Source organism: Clupea harengus, chromosome 25 (assembly GCF_900700415.2).
Source record: "Clupea harengus chromosome 25, Ch_v2.0.2, whole genome shotgun sequence".
In the NCBI taxonomy this organism is placed as follows: Eukaryota; Metazoa; Chordata; class Actinopteri; order Clupeiformes; family Clupeidae; genus Clupea; species Clupea harengus.
The window spans coordinates 2,579,835-2,582,334 of NC_045176.1; positions in this window are offsets into that span (position 1 = coordinate 2,579,835).

The following is a 2,500-nucleotide window of genomic DNA, read 5'->3' on the forward strand; positions in this document are numbered from 1 at the left end:
CTCTCCTCTCCTCCCTCTTCTCCTTCCTCCCCGTTCTTCTCCACTGTTCTTTTTCAATCGTAGTTGTTTTCTGCTCCTCTCTTCCGATGTCTACTCCTTTCTTCTCCTCTACCTCTCCTCTGTCTCGTTCACTGTTCTGTTCATCCTCCTCCTTTCCCCATCATGTGTCCTCTTATCCTCCTATTTCATCTCCTTTTCTCTCTCTCTTTCTCTCTCTCATCCTCTCCACCCCCCCCCCCCACATACACTTCTATTCTTCTAGTCATCTCTGTTCTCCTCCCCTTCTCCTCTTCTCCTTCTTCTCCTCCGTGTGTCTCATAAAGACGTCTCCTCTTCTCCTTCTTCTCCTCCGTGAGTCTCATAAAGACGTCTCCCCCAGCTGCTCTTCATCACCAGCCCACAAAGGGCCAACAGTCATCAGCCCGCCAACTCCTTTACCTCTCTCTCTCTCTCTCTCCCTCCCTCCCTCTCTCTCTCCCTCCCTCCCTCTCTGTCTCTCCCTCTCTCTCTCTCCCTCCCTCCCTCTCTCTCTCCCTACACATTTCTCACTTTCTTGGCCATACTTCCAGTGCCACATTTTCCTTATCTCTCTCCCTCTCTCTCACTCCCTCTCTCTTTCTCTCTTTCTCTCTCTCTCTCTCTCTGCCCTTTCAAATTATTTTCAGATCCCACCTAACATCTCTCCCTCTCTCTCTTTCCCTGTCTCTCTCTCTCACTCTCTCTCTCTCTCTCTCTCACTCTTCCCTTCTCTCTTTCCCTGTCTCTGTTTCTCTCTCTTTTGCTTCCTGTTTTATATCTCACTTCAGTTCCCATCTCTCTTGTCCTCTGTTATTCTTCTTGTGCATTTCTTCAGGTCTTCCATCACTCGCCCCTGGGCCTCCTTCACTCGTCCTCACTCTCCCTCTGTATCCCCCCATCCTCATCCTTCACTCGTCCTCACTCTAACCTAACCCTCTCTCTCTCCCTCTCTCCCTCTCTATCTCTCTCTCTCTCCCTCCCTCTCTCTCCCTCCCTCTCTCTCTCTCCCTCTCTCCCTCTCTCTCTCTCTCTTTCTCCCTCTCTCTCTCTCCCTCCCTCTCTCTCCCCCTCTCTCTCTCCCTTTCTCTCTCTCTCTCTCCCTCCCTCCCTCTCTCTCTCTCCTTCCTCTCTCCCTCCCTCTCTCTCTCTCCCTCTCTCTTTCTCTCTCTCTCCCTCTCTCTCTCTCTCTCCTCGGAGCTCCCTCTCTCTATCTCCCTCTCTCTTTCTCTCTCTCTCCCTCTCTCTCTCTCTCTCTCTCTCTCTCTCTCCCTCTCCCTCCCACTTCCACTTAATTATCACTTTTCCAGTGACTCCTACTCTATAACATCTCGTTCTTTCCTCCCTCTGTGCCCTTTATAATCATACTAATATCTCTCTCCCCCTTCCTCCCTCTCTCTCTCCCTCCCTCCCTCTCTCTCTCTCTCCCTCCCTCCCTCCCTCTCCCTCCCTCTCTCCCTCCCTCTCTCTCTCTCCCTCCCTCCCTCTCTCTCTCTCTCTCTCTCCCTCCCTCTGAGTGCCCTTTATTATCATACTAATCTCTCTCCTCCCCCCCCCCCTCTACCCCTCCACACTCTCCTGACACAGACCAGTCATGAAGGCGTGAAGGGAGGCGAGGATGACTGAGATCTTGACAGGAGGCCCAGTGGCACAGTGATGTCATAGTGACCATGTCCCCCATTGGCTGTTAGCCAGGTAGAATGACTGCTGGAGTCAGTCAGTCAATGTGTTTCCTCTCCTCCCTCTTCATCATCACTCTCTCCTCTCCTCTCTCTTCATCATCACTCGCTCCTCTCCTCCCTCTTCATCATCACTCTCTCCTCTCCTCCCTCTTCATCAATACTCTCTCCTCTCCTCCCTCTTCATCATCACTCTCTCCTCTCCTCCCTCTTCATCATCACTCTCTCCTCTCGATGAGTGTGGATCGGGCCAAATGTTTCTGAGTAGTGCCCGAGCCCGGACCCTCTCTCTCTCCATCACATGTCGGCCCCTTCATCCCTCTCCCTGCTTATGTGAGGCCAAGTCATTCAGGCCCATTCATTTATTTCTTCTTCTACCTCCTCTCCTCCCTCCTTCCCATCTTTCTTCTCTTCTATCTTTCACTCCTGAGCGCAGTACGCTCTTTGTGCCACCTTGTCACAGGCTCCTCCTCTCCTCTGCTCACTCCTCTCTCTTTCTTTCTCACTCCTCCTCTCCTCTTTCTTTCTCTCAGTCACACCCTGACACACTGAATCCCTCACTCCACTCATCCAGTCACAGGCCACACCAACTCATAAAAAGGGCCATTTATCCCTCCTCTCTCTCCCCCCCTCTCCTCTCCCCTCCTCTCCTCTCCTCTCCTCCTCTCTCCCCTCCTCTCCTCTCCCCTCCTCTCTCTCCTCTCCTCTCCCCTCCTCTCCTCTCCTCTCCTCTCCTCTCCTCTCCTGCCACTCCTCTCCCCTCCTCTCCTCTCCTCTCCTGCCACTCCTCTCCTCTCCTCTCCTCT